Raw genomic sequence first — 18,377 nt, 5'->3', positions numbered from 1 at the left:
TTTCCTGAATGAGAACAATCCAGTATATTTCAAATTTTTATAGCAAAATAAGCATAAAAAGATTAGTATATTGTAAGAAGATAGAGTAGGATAAGTTTTTTGCCCCTCACATCACTTATCACCAAATCCAATATTAAAAATATTTCATAATTTGACATACATGTATAGTTACAGATATATTTATAAATAAAATTTCTTAGTTTTCATATAAATTATATCAATTAAGAATCAGAAATAATATAATTATGGAATTTCTCACACCTTACAATTAATCCTCACTTTTTCAAAAGATCTTCAACAAGCCTGCAGCTTTAATCATAAATGAGTGTAAGGTTAAAGTCCCTTTGGCTCCCTCATTGGATGTTTGATCACTCATCTTTATAGCTGCCATACATCATTGATTAGTAGCAATCAAACCCATAGCCAATCACAGAATATCAAAGTGGAAAGATTAATCAACCTGGGAAAACCCATAATGACTGTCAGAGCCAATGACTTTTTCTGACTCTCAGGAACAGACAGACTTCAGTGAATGAAATTAATGTGAATGAGGAGTAGTTTTCTGTTAAATGTGTGCAAGGTAGTTGTGCTAAGTTTGAAGAATAAACTTGTCGGTATAGAAGCTGACAATTTAGCTTTGACACATTTAAGCTGGCTGACTCGTGACCATCCTGAATGATCACAAATCAGTTATTTCAGCATCCATTAAATCATCCCTGACAACAACTGCAGGCTGAAACCTATAATTATGGATTAGCACAGGATGCTACAGACACAAAAAGTAAATTACTATTTACAACTTGCTTTCAAACAAAGAGAAAAAATAAATGGTTTTCCAAGGTCTTCTTTCATTTTTATAAAAATTATTAAAGAATATTGAGTAATTTAGGCCTTAGATCAGTATGAATATACATAAAAGCACACATTTCTATTAACACAAGATTCTTCTGTAAATATAGTAACATTGCACATAGTTTTAACATAATATCTTATGAATAAGTACACATTTCATATTTTATGCAAATCAAAACATTTATAAGAAAGTTCACTCTGTGTGTTTCTTCATTAGATTTGCTTTTGTCTTTTCTTGTTTTGAATGTATAGAAGTTTCCAGTCCTTGTTATAATTGAGAGTATAAGGAAGAAGAAGATTTTATTTCTCATTGTACAAAATTATCCTTTCCCCCTTATTTCCATGAATTTAAAATTTTCTCCCTTACTTTAGAATATATACCATCTGTGTATCTTATAGTCTAACTTATCTTTCTGTAGCTATTAATGTATGTTCCATTGACGACTAGTATATACTTCGATTAACATCAGCAAAGAAAATCATATTTTCAGCTGGCAAGTGACAGACAATTACTGCACCTGCATTTTCTTCTGTGTGTCATTTGATCTTTGTACTTGTAAATCAATTCTAGTGGGAAAAGAGGGAGAAGTGTCAAATGTAGTTTCTTACTTTTTATTTGTGTGTGTAACCTCTTTTCTCTGTGTGCCATGTGAGTGCAGGTACCTGAGGAGGATAAAGAAGAGTTTGAGATTCTATCCTGTGTAGCTACAATTAGTGCTAAACAGACTAGTGCAGATGCTAGGAAATGAGCCAATGGTCTCTGGTAGAGCAATATGTGCTCTTATCCACGAAGCCAGCCTCCAGTTTATCAAATGGAATTTATTGATCTCATCTCATATCAATGTGCTTGAGTAATTTATTTCTAATGAATTAAGTATCTTTAACAGAGGAAACATATCCTATGATCCACAGACAATTCTTATATAACAGCAATTCATATGCCTATATTCAAAAATAAAAAATGAGTAATTATAACATGATATTTTGCCACTGTGATATTCACATTTAAAGATAACATTAAATCAGGTAGTGGAAACTAAATTTATCTTACATAATATATTTGTTTTCAGTTACAATTATTTGATTTTTAATAATTTAAAGTTTTCTTTTTTTTCTTTTCTTTTTTTTCTTTTATTAAAGATTTCCATCTCCTTCCCTCCTCCTCCCCCTTCCCTCCTCTTCCTTCCACCCATACTCCCACTCCACCCCTCTCCAAGACAAAGAGCCATCAGGGTTCCCTTTACTATGTTAAGTCCAAGGTCCTCCCAGCTCCCAGTAAGTCCAGGAAGGTGAGCAACCAAACTGACAAGGCTCACAGTGAGCCCGTCCATGTTGTAGAGTTCACGTTCATTGCCTTTGTCCTTGGTTTCTCAGTCTGTGCCTAATGTATATTAATCATTTTCATCTACTCTTCCTACTACCCCTAGGACATCTACACTATTTGCATCTGAACTAAAGTTCATCTTACTTTTTTGTTTTATTTTTTTAAATACAATCTTTTCTCATTTTCCCCATTCCCTCTCCTTCCCTGCTGTCTGCACCACCATTCTTCCCAACCCACCCTCCTCACCACTCCTTAGAAAGGGTAAGTCTAATAGTGATCAATTTTCTTTGATTTATGTCTTTACCAATCTGCTTCCATTATTGGAATAGGGGATGAGGCTAAAATCCACAGGTACAGAGGCCAATGAGGTAGTAAGTAGCACTGAGGAAGCTGAAACTTATCCCTGTCCTTGCTGATCTGACATCCCAGACAGGAGGAACACCTGTTTCTTGATGGAATATTTCCACTGGGATGGTTGACACGAGGCAAAATGGTATCTTTTATTGACTTTCTTTTTTCATGGTTGCTAACAAATCAAGGGCCAGGGATTTGACATTAAGATATCAGATCACTTAGGTCACTCTTAAACCAGGGGGTAAGTCATCACTCCTCTTGAAGCTGCAGGTGCTGCCATAAATTCTTGGCCTTCATTCCTAGACTTGAAGCCACATTCCTAAACTGGCCACCTTTGTTATCATGTTGTGTTTTCTCTGACTTCAGAAGTTATTTTCTTCCTCTTTTTAAAAATTAAAATATATTTACAACATTTTACCTTTTATTTGTTCTACTTCCAACCTGCCTCATGAATACCTCCTCTTGCTTCTCCTAGGAATCATGATCTCATTTACTTTAGTTGTTATTGTTATACACTGTGTATATAGAAATATTTGATACAAGTACATGCACACATATATTTACATACATACACAAACATGTGTGTGTTGTGTGTATGTGTGTGTGTGCATGCGTGATTTACTATGTGCTACTGATTTTAGATAAACAGTTAAAGATCTCACCCATGAAAAAGACTATTTCTCCTTCTCTCAGTATTCCTTAGTTGCCTGGATTTATTTGTCTATGGGTGGAGCCACATAAGATTTTCCCGCTTCCATGTTACAGTCTCTAATGATGTCCTACTTCTTCAGGTATTTCCTGAAAAATTCCTGAAAAATTCCCTTTTTGATGTTATTAGTGGATGATGTATTGCAAGTTGTGCTACCTGTACACACATGGGTTTTTGACATTCACTGAGGCATGTGCAACCTATCAGGTCATATTCTGCTGGAGCCCACAAGACTATACAGTGAATGCACAGCTTACAGACCAATAGGCAGATCCACAGGAAGCGTATATGTACATGTCCACATGAAGCAACCCATTTTGCAGAGCTGCAGGAACACTTGTCTTTTGAAAAAGTCATTGTCATATCTGTAAAAAAAAACCTTGTGAAGCCATCATTCTTCCCTTTGAAATATGATTTGTCCCCAAAGCACCTCAGCAGTGTGACCTCTGCATGGACAACAGAGTGACCTTGCTCCATTCCCCGACACCATGAGGCTTTGGAGCAATGACATTCACTTTTTGTTCTAATAGTCAAATTTACATAAAGTCATTCTCACAAAGTTACCTGCTAACAAATCACATAGAAATTTCTATAGAAGACAGGCACAGAGCAGAAAGGCAGCATGCCTTACCTTCCCTAACAAACAAATCTGGTGTCCTCAAAGCTAGTTATCACCAAAGAGATAAGATGAGAAGAACGGGTGAATCCAGGATTCAGGAATGTTTAGTAACTTTATCTAATGGCTCGGAATGCCCAGATACTTCCCCTTGAATGCTGGCTATTTCCTGGGTCAGGTCACTACTGCTTTGTCAAGTTCTACCTGCCCTTTTTGTGATTTTGATATTTATATTATCATTGTACTGGCCAACGGAAATTTCCATGTATGTAAAAACTAGAAACCTCGTGGAAATCAGCCTTTACTCTTACTCTTCTTTATCTCCTCACTACTGCGGCTTCTTCACCTTACTCTCCTTTCTTCTGCTCATTCGTCCCCTTACTCTTCTTCTTCTTCCTGTCCATCATGCCCCTTCCACTTCATTTTTCCCCTTGCATGAAAAATAAAGAAGATGCAGAGGTAATGTACCTGAGTTAATTTTTTTACACTCAGATCCTCGCCTGCCACAGACATCCTATTCTGAGACCTGAGGGGGTACTGAGGGTAGTACTAGATAATATTCCAAAGAAAAGCTCATTTTTGTCCCACAACACCATCAACTACCAGTTGATAGGACATTGTAACTCTGATTGGAGCAGTACCTCAGGATCCTCTCTCAATATGCACTGGAATTTTGATGACTTAGACTTGTATGTATCTTGTGAAGGTAGCATTTCATAACCTCTGATGAGCACTTCACACCTTCTTCCTCATCCCTTGGGTCTTAGATTTTTCCACCCATCTTAAAAGTTCCATCATCGTGAGTGGTTGCAAGTTAGTGTAGATGAACACCACTGCTGAGAAACTCAGTTATTTGCAGTAGGGCACAAAGCAGTTGCAATTCTCTGCATTAACTACAACCTACTGAAAAGGAAAAATTCTCTGACCAAATGTGAGCATAATAAACATCCATAGGTACAAAGGTAAGATTTAGAATCCATATTGACATGACCATTTAGAAAAACTGCAATAAATTTCCCACTAGGGCTTTTGATCTCCACAGTCCCAGGCTTGTGACAAGGTTTATAGTAACAAGTATAAAATCCTTTTTTTCTGGACCAATCTCACATCCCAAAATAATCATCATGTCATTTAAAAGGTATTAATTATTATTTTCATATTGTCCATTTTATTCATATTTTTCCTGTATCAGAAGAAGGGTTTTCTTCATCAGTGATTACTTAAAATTTAGTTATAGTGAGCAGTGAAAGGAAATAGCAATAGCCTGTGTTGTTTTGGGTGCCTTTGAGGACTCTCTAACAATAAGTCTTACCTGCATTGACACTTTCATTTAATAAACCACATTATTTGGGTATAGCAGAAAGTTTTGAATTCAAATGATAATATCACAGATTTGAGTTAACTGACTCTTAGGAAAATCAATTCAGATATTTTCTTATTATTATTTGGTCATATGTAAATTAAAAATTTGTCTGAAATTTTATGGAATGAGGCGCATCTCTTATTTAAATGACTTGCATTATTTTCGATTCTTAATTTCTTCTACGGGTATTATTCATTCATGGCACTTAATAGAAAAAAATGTAATCATAATTATTAAAATTAAGTGAAACATAAAAGCAAATTTTGCATGTTTAGCATTTCACTTGCTCTATTAGCAAGGTTGAATCATTAGCAATTAAAAAGTCAAGTACTCTTTTAATATGTGCGTGTCTGTGTGTGTGTGCGTGTGTGTGTGCATGTCTGTGTGTGTGTGTGCGTGTGTGTCTGTGTGTGCGTGTCTGTGTGTGTGCATGTGTGTGTGTGTGCATGTGTGTGTGCGTGTGTGTGTGCGTGTCTGTGTGTGTGTGTCTGTGTGTGTGTGTGTCTGTGTGTGTGTGTGTGTCTTTTTTGTTGGTTTTTAAAATAGGGTGTTATGTAGTTGCATGCTGATGTAAAACTTACTCGGACTGAAAATAGCCTTGAAATCTCACTTCCCTGTTTCTACATCAGAATGACTAGAGGCATGGTTTTCCATGCCCGACTTACATTTCTGAGTACTTATCAGGATATTCTCACCAATATCATATTTTAAAAAAAACACATGTGTTGCTAGAGATGTGGTTAAGTGTTTCAGAGTGCTGATTGCTCTTTCACAGCTCTCCTGTAGAGATCTAATGTACCCGTTGAATGGCTATAACCTCCTGCAACTTCAGCTCTAACATATCAGAAGTCCTTTTCGGCCTTGGCAGGCGAACAAACACATACCACACATACCTACTCACCATACCCACTGCACATACACGTGAATATAAAATAAGAATATATTAATATATTTAAAAATAATGTTTAGTATTTTAATGGACAAAGCTTTTGCAATCATGTATGTTTCAGTATAAAATAGAAAAATTATAATTTTTATATTTAAAAACTTTCTCAAGATTTATTTTGTTGTATTTCCACTATTATATGACCTTGTATACATAAGGATAATAGTTTATTATCTTAAATCATGTTACAAAGGTCTTATAATATCAACTTCCATCATTTATGACGACTTGATGCGTATCAGTAAGTACATAATTGTCAACAAGGTAACCCAATGATCTCAAACAGCTGTTGCAATGACCAGGACACCAAATACATTTTTGCTGAAATCTTATATGAAGGGATAGCAGACAATGAATTTCTTTGTAACTCTATAGAATATAATAGTTTAAAAGATTTTAACAATGGCCTTCGAAAAATCCTTTAATCAACACAGGTAATGAGATTGCTTAGAGACCGATTTTCCTTTTACTGCTTAGTTATTCTCTAATTCTTGTGCATACTTAGTCCGCAGGAAGGTCAAGTAATGTTAAAAGTAACGGTGCATTAACATCATGAAAACTGGCGTTTGACGGGTGTCTGTGGAGCACTACTTTTTCACCCCATTTCTTGGAAGTTTCCAATTAGAACAGGTGACTGCCCCCCTCCCCTTTTATTTTATGTGAATCGAGACGATTGATGCCTCATACAGCCACCATTCCTCATGGGCGGAAAGTCTCGTATTCTTTATCCTTCGGTGAGTTCTGATGACAAACGCCAGAAGCTCTGGGGAAATCATCCCAGGAGGTGACTCTAGCAAGGGAAAGGAAAATTTGTTCCTAAATGGTGGATTGATTCTGATTGAGTGTCTTATATTAGATGATCCCCAGTCTCAGCAGGATTTTCAAAGGGATTATTGACTTTCTGCCCCAATGTCTCATACCAACAACCTGTAAATCATATGTCAGAAACCATAGGAAGTTTATTTCTTTGGAAGACAGAAACAGAATTCCTTTAAAGAAAATTGAAAGTCCAATTATTGATTTTTGAAAAACACTCATAGAATTTGTGCCTCCTATCTAGTCAAAAATTAAGACTTGATAGCAGGTTGAACGCTGTACTCTGTTACAAAATGTATCTTAAAATGTTTTGCCAGTTTTTCCTTCAAAATTTGCACTCCTATCAGTTTTTATTTGATTATTGTTCATTATGGCTTATGAACTATTTTTACAGCAATAAAAATTGCTTCCAGATACTCAGGAGATTTTCTTTTAGAAATTTTCTAAATTTTAAATCACATTTTATTGAAATATATATTTGATGGATTCAATACTTCTTAGTTTGTGAGGTCATACTTTGGCAACAATAACTAAAATGTATGTGCAAAAATTGAGCTCAGTTACTGGGTAATGTGAGTGTGGCTAGTACTTAACTTTTGTGTAGTGGAAAAATGCAGTCACAGTGTTAATCCTCTATTTAGCAGCTAACTCTGTCTCTGTCCATCTGACAGTCAATTTTGCACATCCTGGAATTTGTCTCCCCTGGAATGAGAGGTGTCCCATATAGACGAAAGTATTTGAACATTTGGTCCCAAGTTGGTGGTGCCGTTTGGGGAATTATGGAACCTGTACAAGTCGGAGGTTTCTTGGAGGAAGTGCAGGTAGGTTTTGAGCTTTCTTAACCTCTCCTGATTCCTGTTTGCTGCCTCTGCTTTGTGTTCATGGTTGAAAATGTGAAGGCTCAGCTTACTTCCCCAGTGGTATGCTGCTATGCTTCCCTCACAGTTACGGGGCACAAAAAAAAAAAAAAAAAAAAAAAAAAGCTTTCTGATCTAGGTTCCCTTTGTTGTGAAATTTGATCGCCATAATGGAAAAGTAAATAATACATTACCCGTAATTTCATGTCCCACCTTTGGCTATAAAATGTCAGTAACTTACAGTTTTCAATAAAGTCCCTAGTTATATCATATATTTAAAGAGATAAATTTTGAACTTAGAAACATTTCAGTGAAAGACTGCTATTTCAACATCTATAAAATAATTTAAAAATATGTTTAAGTGAAATATTGAGATACTCCATAAAACTATGGATACTGTGTCTCTGCACAGTCTATCTCTTCCTCATACCTGCCGTCCATCAGACATGTTTTCCATGTTCTAGTCTTCCTATTTTTTTCATTTGTGAAGAATGCCACGAATATTAAGATAAAGGTGGAAAATCAAGCATTTGAAAGCAAAGTTCTTATTTCTGAAAATTCAAAATTTTGAAGGAAAAGTTTTGTTATATGTGCAAATGTTTTGCTGTTGATGTTGCAAATGACAGAAAAAAAAAAAAAAAACCAGTTTCCAGTAATGGCTGAAAATGCCCTTCATCAGGACAAAGCTTATCCCCTTTTTTCTCATATCACATACTAGCGTTCTGTCTTTGTTGAATTTGGCCAGAAAAAAAAAAAAAAAGGTTTAGTACTATCACCTAATTTAGACACCAGCTCTAAAATTCAACAAGGTTCATTAATTGTGGTCAATTTCCAGGCACTCTGTCAGACAATATATATATTGAAAAATAATTTACCTGTCATGGTAATTACTGTCATAATTTACTGTCTGTAAAATATTTGTCGCACACCCTTCAGAAGGCATCAACTCTATGAACACCTAGATATTGGTCTTCTAGATTCCAGCACTGTGAGAAAGTACATTTTTATTGTTTCATTCTCTTAGTTTGCAATATTTTACAGGAGGCAACAGAATCTGATGCAGATAATATTTTTTGTTGTTGTTTTTATTTTTTGGTTTTCCAAAACAAGGTTTCTCTGTAGCTTCGGAGTCTGTCCTAGAATTATGTCTCGTAGACCATGTTGGCCTTGAACTCACAGACATCCACCTGCCTCTGCCTCCCTGGTGCCCAGCTCCTCGATCCTGTTACTCTGATGATTAAAGTGGATGCAGTCTAAGCCATCCCAGCAACATCTCTGGATGGAGACTGCTAGTCATAGCTAGATCTTTACCTAGAATAGATGCGAAGTAACCTTGTACTTACATTTTTAAAAATTGTCAGAAATTAGCCGAGCGGTGGTGGCACACGCCTTTAATCCCAGCACTCGGGAGACAGAGGCAGGCGGATCTCTGTGAGTTCGAGGCCAGCCTGGTCTACAAGAGCTAGTTCCAGGACAGGCTCCAAAAAAGCTGCAGAGAAACCCTGTCTCGAAAAACCAAAAATAGAAAAAAGAAAAAAAAATTGTCAGAAATTTACCTGATCATAGAGATCAATAGGATAGGGGAAGTTGGAGGCTTCCTCCTCTGTGGTGGCCCCAATTTACTAATTTATTTGCTTAAAACAATTTTGTATTTTATTTATGTATATGTGCATTTCGTTGTTTGTGTGTACATACTTGTGGATTTTATGACAGCTAGATGAAGACACTGATTCACTGAAGTTGGATTTACAGGTAATTGTGATGCTTCTCTTTTGAGCACTAAGAGGTGAACTCAGGTTCTCTGCAAGACCAATAAGCTTTCTTTACTGCCTCACACTTCTCTGATGACCTGCTTATTTAATTTTTAAAATGTATTATTTGATAGTTTCATGCATGTGTGTGCTCTAGTCATGCATGACCCCATCTTTTCTTGTCTTTCTTTTACACTTTTTAGCCCTCTTCCCTCTTTTCTCACCAAGTATGTATCTCACATTCAGATTATCTGCTTTGTTTTCACTTTGTGCGGTGACCTACTGGTCTAACCAGGGAAAATCATGTGATGCGGGTATGACTGTGATATTTTCCACTTGAACATGAATAAATTACCAGTGGCTGCATCTCTGAAGGTAATTACTCCCCTCTATCAGAAGTCATTTATCACCCTTAACTCCCTTGGGTGTCAAAGAGCCCTATGACCAGCCACCCCCCAGAATGACTGACTAATCAGTGTTATTTGTCAGAGAAGGCTATAGTGGTGATGGAGGAAGGTGTCTTTTTGGTTCCCGGCTGCTCAGCTCCAAAATAACCAAACAGAAACTGTATTAATTAAAACACTGCTTGGCCCATTAGCTCTAGCATCTTATTGGCTATCTCTGCTATCTGAAATTAACCCATTCCTAGTAATCCGTATATCACCATATGGCTGTGACTACCAGGTAAGGTTCTGACATCTGTCTCCAGTGGGGCTATATGTCTTCTCTCTGACTCCACAGTGGAATGGGTGAACAGTGTAAAGCAGGATTACAGGACAAAGCCTACAAAAACCAACCAACCAAACAACAACAAACTCCTGTGTATTAGAAATATAAAGGGGCATTTTCCCAATCACTCTTTTTCACACTTCTCAGTATGCCATGAACTTCTGGCAAGTTCAGTGTTTCTTTTTGTGGAAGCATCAATCAATCAAATAGCAATTATCTTTCCACAGAATCCTGGCTGTTTAATTGTGTGTGTATGTGTATAGAATATCACCTTTGATGAGTACATTGCCATATAGGATAAGACACCCACAATATCCCTCAAAGTTGCCTTTTACCTATTTACAACATGGCCAATTTGTCTCTAATAGTATCATATTTGAGGCACAATTCAAGTTGAATAAATTCAATCTCTCTCTCTCTCTTCTTTTGAACTAAATATGCGTCATGAAATACATCTCATTCCAAGTCCTTTAATGAATAAGATATATCATTCAGTGTTTCATATCTACAGAATTTCTCAAACATGCATATAAATTATCACAATTTCTGTGGTCAAACCTTCAGTAAAAGCAAGAAGAATGGTTTTATTCTTATAATATTCTAGTGTTTGACATATTAAAAGATATTATGATTCTTATATCTGTTTCTGCTATGGATATTGTAAACTTTTACAGTATAAGATTCAGAAGTGTGAAATAAAAAAGTAAAATAATATTTGAAGAAAAAATAAATATTATAATTCAACACCATAACATTGGCCACGCTTTCAAAAGGAAAAAAAAATCATGTCACATCTATTATATAGTTTGAAGATGGTAGAGATTATTTGCAATTGTTTCTTTTTGAGAATAATTTTAATGATAAAGCAGTTTTGCCCATCTCTCAGAGAAATTATCATTATCATTGGTTGGACTCTAATTAAGAAACTACTGCTTAATATATAGAATTAGAACATGAACTTATTCTATTTTAGCTAATCAAGGTCTGTGAAATTATAATCTCATAAAATCAAAATTATAATACATATGTAGACACATGTAAATATGTCCTACTTTGAAAAAGTGTACAATTAAAACAGATTTGTATGTGTTTTGCTAGATTTATTTAAGATCAAAATGGAAAATTAAATACTTATGTATTACAAATTAAATAAAAGTCATAAAACTTCCCCTGAAATATATTTATCATTATTCAAGAGTGGTTTTCTTTGAGAACATGAGCTATTTCCCCATTAACTAAAACACACTTTATATAAATATATAACAGACAAAATTAGAAATAACAATAATATCTTAACTCCTCTACAAAAGTTCACAGTTTTAAAAGCATATTTTATAGAGAAGCCTACTGGTAATGCATCTTTTGCTCTTGCCAATTTCTGTTTTCTGGGTTCCCAAGGAAGGTGATGAGAGTTTGAGCCATGACCAAGGAAAAATATGTCATTTCAGAAAAAGCAAAGAGGATCGCTTGTTTCATTTCTGAAAATTTCACGTTTCTATTGTTTATAAATAAAATTGCATTAGCCCATACTAAAACTGTAAAAGATTAACGAACAAATTAAAATAACACATAAGTTTGAAGAATGAAGGACAGTCACAGAAAGTTTCCTCAACCTGTGATGCAGGGTAAGAGGATATCTATTATGTATCATCAGTCAATAAAGTACCACTGGATAACCAGAATCCACATGACATAGAAAACAATGGGAATATTCTAGTGGACCTCTGATCACTGTGCTTGGAAATTTGAGTCCACTAGACCCCTTGGGTTTGCTCTCCTGGAAAACTAGTCTCATTGGTGGTTTCTAGGCCAATGAGAGACCCTTCTAAAACCAAAAACCAAAAAAAGAGTACTGAAGTACTGAGGAATAAACTAAAATGTCTTTCAACCTCCACATGTAAATATACATGTGTATCCATGCACAGGTGTATAGATGTACACATATAGAAAAAAAGATTTTGCAAATGCAAACTTCAGGAATGCGAAATTATCAAAATGATATGTACCATATATTGATAGATATACAATCAATATGAACCATATTTTTTGAAAATACAAAATTAAGAAAAAATTTATGTAAAAATAAGAATTATTTGCTTAGTCTTTGTCCACAGAAAGTATCCAATAAGTTGTAATTATGCCATCACTCGGAGTATAGGACGATAAATATTCTGTCTGTTTGTACTCTTAACATCACACATATATTACTAAGTAAGCATGAGAACACCAGACATAACTGTTACTCAGATTGCTAAGTTTACATTTATTTCACTGTTCAAAGTTAGCCTTTCATGCACCTTAAAAACATTAAACAGGAGATCTGTACTTTCTCTCTGACACATTTAGATGAAATGAAATATATTTGTGAGCAATAATATGTGATCTCATAGAACAATATAACAGTAGAAACCTTATAAAGTAATTTCCCAAAGCAAAAACAAGTGCTTTGATTTTTCTTAAAGGGAAAAAGCAATTAATTGATAACAGATAACATTTTAACTATGAATTTTAGCAAGATATGAGACTCAAATAAGAGGAACAAGATAATGTAGAACTTTGTCATCAACCTTATCTTATCCTATCAATTTTATTTTGATGAAAATGTTATAATATATTTGAAATAATATTTTTCACATTTTATTCTCTAGTCTCATAATTTCAGAACTTTTATAGTTTCATAACTGTCTATTTGAATATATATGTGTATTACGATGTAAAAACATAGAACTTCCCATGGTGTGGGAAATCCTTCTATATATATCTTTCTTTTATTAGTTAATGAATAAAGAAGTTGCTTTCAACCAATGGCTTAACAGAATATAGCCAAGCTGGAAGATATATATATAGAGAGAAAGTAGGTGGAGTCACTGAGATGTCATGTAGCCACCAGAGGAAAAAGATGCAAACTGCCAGCTGGAAGGGCCAAGAGCCAAATAGTAAAATATATAATATTAGAAATGGGTTATTTAAAGAGATAAGAGTGAGCTAGCAGTATGCATAAGCTAAGAAGCCAAGCAGTGTTATAATTAATACAGTTTCTCTGTGATTATTTTTGGGTCTGGGGATTTGGGAACAAACAAGCAGACTCCTTATAACATTCCCTTGAAATGTATCTATCATTATTCAAATTATTCAAATGTATACACACATAAATATCACACACACATATTTCTCCCCTCTATCTCACAAATACACACACACACACACACACACACACACACACACACTGGTGCTTTCACATGAAGCTATACATGACCATAAAATATAAAAGATGTATAAGAAGCTGAAAATAGTTTTCATGAAATTAAATTAAATTTTATTCTATCTACATTAAATGTAGTATTAAGTTATCATTTTATTTTGTTATTTTAGTAAATTATATACCACAAATGTCCTGTCCCTAAGGTACATTATGTTATATATTTCTATTATTACTCCTATTTTCTTTTTTTCTGTAGGAAACAGAAGTGTTTATAAGCCATTGGTAATGACACAAATGCAGTTAAATGTATGATCTACAAGACTAATAACATCTAATGCATTCCATTTCAGAATATTTTAACCAAAGAACCCTATTTTATTTTGTTATGTTTTATTGAATCCAAACATATATATTTATATATAATTTTTATTTTATTCATTCAGTTGTACAAAAATCTAATATTGAATCCTGAGCATGTGATTTTTCAACTGAGTTAAACAGTAATATTTAAAACTTTGTGATTGAATGTAACATTATGGAACATATTATGTCTAATCATTAAAATAGCTAGCTTCTTAAGCTTTGCTCTTCTCTGGCCCTGGTTCCATAACAACATCGAATGTTGACTGCTTTCACTTCGTGGCTAATATCACTTTCTGCAGATTCATGTCCATTTTTATTGCCTTTCTGACCTTCATGTACATTTTTATGAGATGCGTGTTATTTTATTCTCTTATCTACTCCAGCACTGCTTCCTGGATTATAAAAAGAAAACTTCAGTAAATATAGTTCATTTCCCCAAAATTCTTTTTTTCATTGAATGACATTTTCCCAGTGAACACAAGATCTTGTCTGAATATGAAGTCATAGATGGATATTAGCTGTCATTTATCATGAGATTTAAAATTAAATTAATTGTACCTTCTTGATTACATAAACAAATATACATGCTGACAAACATATTTCCTAAATTGAGGGTACCATTATTTTATTTTCTGCATAGAAAAAAATACCCAAAAATAGTGCCCCAAATCATCTCTTGTCTAGTTCACTGTTCAAAGGTTGACTGCCTTGTTGGCAGGGCCCACAGATGTTAGTCCTCTTCCACCTTGACTAAAAGTCAGAAATTTTGAGCTTATTCTTGCCCTTTCAAAGTTGTTGACAGCAGGTGTGTCTACAAATAAGGAATCCTGACCTAGGGTATGATTAATTAGTGTTTTGAGTATAGAGGTGAGTCTGCTCCACCTTGACCAAAGGTCAGAGAATTCAAGTTTATTCCTGCTCTTTCAAGGAGATTGGTAGGAGGTTGCAGGAAGTTGCTGTCTGCAGGATACTTCGTCTATTCTCTATACCATGTTAATGAAGTCTGTCCTCTCTCCTTCCCTTTTTGGAGGGGAGTATATAAGTTTGTGGAAAATAATCACTGGCAGCTTCAGTATTCATTGAATTCCCCCACCCCCCAATACTGTGGAACTTTCAAATCACACTGAAGATTACCCTGACTCCTTTTGAATATAATCTAGAAAAACAAGAGAATTCATGTTAGACTCATCCATACTGCATTGGTCATTAACAGTAGAGTACTCCAAAAATAACTGTGCTTCTTGCTCATCATACTGTGAGTCTGATTGATCTCTGAATGTACCTAAGTACTCAAGGGCAGGAATATGGAAATAGAAAAAGTCCTCTATAGACTAGATTTGAAGAACATTTTAGGATGGAAACCTGTTTTTAATACTAGTACAGATTCAAGAAGCATGAAAATTGATTTCATCACTTAATAGGAAAGGAACCAAAATTTTTAGTTATTTCTGAAATCTAACAAGCTGCATTTCTGAATCTAAAACAGAAATGATTCTAAGCACTGGGTAAAATCTCAGGAAATTTTTTTCCTTCAGTTAAATTCATGTGCTCATGCATCATTGGAAAATACTGTAGTCTGCTCAGCAGTTAGAGAGCTAACCTGTGTATTAGAAACCCGATTTCCTCTACCAAGTTTATCACAACTTTTCAGTCACTCTTATTCCTATGTCTTCAGAGAAGCTTCCTCCTGAAGCTAACTAGAACAAATATAGAGGCAGACATTATACAGAGACTGAGAGAATTTGGAAAACTCAGCCTTAAATGGGTTGTCTTTATTAAATTTCTCATCCTGGAGCTCAAAGAATCTTGGAGAAGAGGAGGCAGAAAAAAAAATGTAAAAACCGGAGAGTTTAGAAGACACCAAGAAAATAAGGGACTCACTCTATATCAACTTGAGCAAAAGCTCATTTGAACTCTCAGAGACTAAATCAGTATGCATAAAACCTGTACAGGTCTGCAGCCAGATTCTTATATTACGGCTTCTAGTTCAGTGTTTTTATGGGATTTCTTAGTGTGTGAATTACTGGGTCTCTGACTTTTGTGCCTTCTCTTGAGTAGTCTTCCTTCAGTTTGTATGTCATTTCTGACTTCAATGTGATACTTTTATTTTTTCCTTTTATATTTTGTTTTGTTATATTTATAAAAATGTTTGGAAGAACCATTGAATGAAGAGAAAGCCACTTTGTAAAGGTAAACAATAAAATTCTCATTTAAACATGCTGGCAGAGGGAAATCAGTTTTCTCCAATAGAGTGACACTAGGCTTATCAATCACCCGGGACCAGCTCCTCTTTGGGAGTTGTTGAATAATGTATAATGGGCTTAAAAGATGTGTGTGTGTGTGTGTGTGTGTGTGTGTGTGTGTGTGTGTGTGTGTGTGTGCGTGCTTTTATTTGATTACAGTTTGGTGGATGTTTTCTTTTCCTTTGGAGTCTGGTTTTGTTTTGTTGTCTTTGGTGGATTGTTTATTGGGTTGTTTGATTTTCGAGAAAGAACTTAAAGTCGTATGGGGAGGGAAGGGAAGAGGGTCTAGAAAGACTTGGGAGAGTGGAATAATTTAATGAAAATATATTTACCTTTACAAAACAAAAAAAAGAAAGAAAAGTTAAAAACTAATTTCACCCCTATACTATTCTCGTCTCTACTTGGAATCTGACAAGCTTGGCAATGGCCAGATAGATGAGCAATCCTCAATTAAACTGAATTCACTGTAGAAATAATTTATATCTTTGTTTGGTTTTTAAGACAGGGTTCATAGTGTAGCCCTGGTTGTCCAGGCATTCAGTCTGTAGTCAAGGTTGGCCTCAAACTCACAGAGTTCCACCTTCCTCTGACTCTGCTTCCCATCCTAAGTGCTGGGATTAAAGACATGTGCCACTGCCACCCAGAAGAAATAATTTAATACTATCATTCTTCTGCATAGAATGTCATAGCTGCTACATCAGAATACACATAAAATATTTGAAAAAAAAATTAAAAAATTTTTGCAGTCCAAATTTGATTTGATGTGCCTAATATTTTCATTATCCACTGTATTACCTGTTTGCTATATCTCTTAGTGCCTTCTGAAATTTCCTCTCACTGATTTTTTTTTCTTATTCTCATAGTCAAATCCTAGGCACTATTTCAAATTTATTTCCAAATGCTATCTTCTAGAAGAACTATTTACAAAACATCTGTTTATTTCACCAACACATTAATCTTCTTCTTCCAACCTTCATTATTTACCAACTTAATGCATTTTTAAATCCTGTGTATAAGCTGCTTTGGTGGTGCTTGTCTTCAATACCAAAACTACATGACAAAAGCAGGAGTTAGAGATATATGTGTGTATTTATGTATGTACACATACATACATGAGGGTGCATCCATAAAAATCTGTTAAGAAGACCACGCTGTCCTTTTAGAAATAATTGCAACTTCCAAAGTCAAACAAAATAGTATTGGAACCACAGAAGTGTTTTAATAATATTTTTAATTCTCCCAAATGGAATTTTCTCAATTTAGATTTTTTACACAGCCATTTGTTTTTGTTTGTGTCATAAGTATACTTTAAAAAAAGGACATGCTATGTCTGGATGTTGTGTTCAATGCAGTATTACTAATGTAGAAAGTGAGACTGATTCTTAGTAGAGGTAATCCTAAATCAGTGAATATTTATTAAAATGGGGCACATAAATAGAAAAGAAAAACTATTTTTTAAAGAAAATAGATGTTGTAATATTATTTGCCTTAAGGGAAATTTGTGGTTCTTTAGGAGTTCATTTATTGCCAGGCGGTGGTGGTACATCCTTAATCTCAGCACTCAGGAGACAGAGACATGCAGGTCTCTGTGAGTTCAAGGTCAGACTGGTATACAAGAGTTAGTTCTAGGACAGAGAGAAAAGCTACAGAGAAACCCTGTTTCCAAAAACCAAAATAATTAAATACATAAAAATTTCATTTCTTGCAAGAAAAAGGAAGAAAATAAATTGGTATTGAAGATATTACTGCAAATTATACAATTCTATAGTTTTACTCTCTTTAAAGACAGAGAAACTTATCCACCACCTTTTGATATTAATATCTAAATTACTGAACTATAAAATTTTAAGGATTCATTCCTGTTTGGATATTTCATTCAGTGTTGATATTTTGATACTAGCTTCCACTCTGTAAATGTTAGACTTACTGTGCTAATAATTCAATCAAGGTAATTATTTCTAGGGACTTAAAATTAATATTAACATGATTTCATTGCAATCATAAAAACACTTAAAATAAATCTTTATTTTATGGAAAAATATAAATTACACTTAAAATAGATATTTTATTTTCTTTTTTAAGAAATTATCTTTTTTTCCTACATAAAATTTCCACACTAATGGAAGATGGAGAGTAAATAATGTTCTGAAACTGGAAATACATCTTTATACTATAAGAAAAATTTGCTTACTTATCCATTGGCTGTAAATACTAGGAGTTCAGTAGTTGATCTATGGTCATCAAAAGTAATC

The sequence above is a fragment of the Arvicola amphibius genome, chromosome 1, assembly GCF_903992535.2.
Source record: "Arvicola amphibius chromosome 1, mArvAmp1.2, whole genome shotgun sequence".
NCBI classification, from domain to species: Eukaryota; Metazoa; Chordata; class Mammalia; order Rodentia; family Cricetidae; genus Arvicola; species Arvicola amphibius.
The sequence above is the reverse complement of the archived record's forward strand: the minus strand, read 5'-3'. Positions refer to the sequence as shown.